Here is a 320-nt window from a genome sequence, read left to right as displayed (position 1 = left end):
TTTATCTTTCAGTACATACAAATGTGAAGACTGTTGTTGTTGGCCCAGTCATGGCAACTTAAATTGAAAAAAAATATAAAAAGGAGTTTGGGACTAAGTCTCTGGGGAGTGTGTCCATATTATCCAATATTGTCGAAGAACCTATATATGAAATATAAGTCTCTTCTACAATATTCCATTCTCCATTCTCCTAAAGATAAATTTATGCTACATCTGATATATTAGTTTTTTTTTAAATGCAGGGGATGACAACTTCAAAACAATTACATAACAAAGTAAGTATCTTTCCAGATCTAAGAGTACAGAAGGGAGGAAGCGAC

The 320-nt window shown here is 32.8% G+C and overlaps 1 protein-coding gene across 1 annotated transcript in view; it reads right to left on the bottom strand.

Moving 5' to 3' along the window:
• Window positions 1-320, bottom strand: part of LOC119587811 (mediator of RNA polymerase II transcription subunit 19-like) — a gene marked incomplete in the record, with an annotated part of 5,868 nt that overhangs the window by 2,714 nt on the left and 2,834 nt on the right.

This window comes from Penaeus monodon, chromosome 23, assembly GCF_015228065.2.
Source record: "Penaeus monodon isolate SGIC_2016 chromosome 23, NSTDA_Pmon_1, whole genome shotgun sequence".
NCBI lineage: Eukaryota > Metazoa > Arthropoda > Malacostraca > Decapoda > Penaeidae > Penaeus > Penaeus monodon.
The sequence above is the reverse complement of the archived record's forward strand: the minus strand, read 5'-3'. Positions and strand labels throughout refer to the sequence as shown.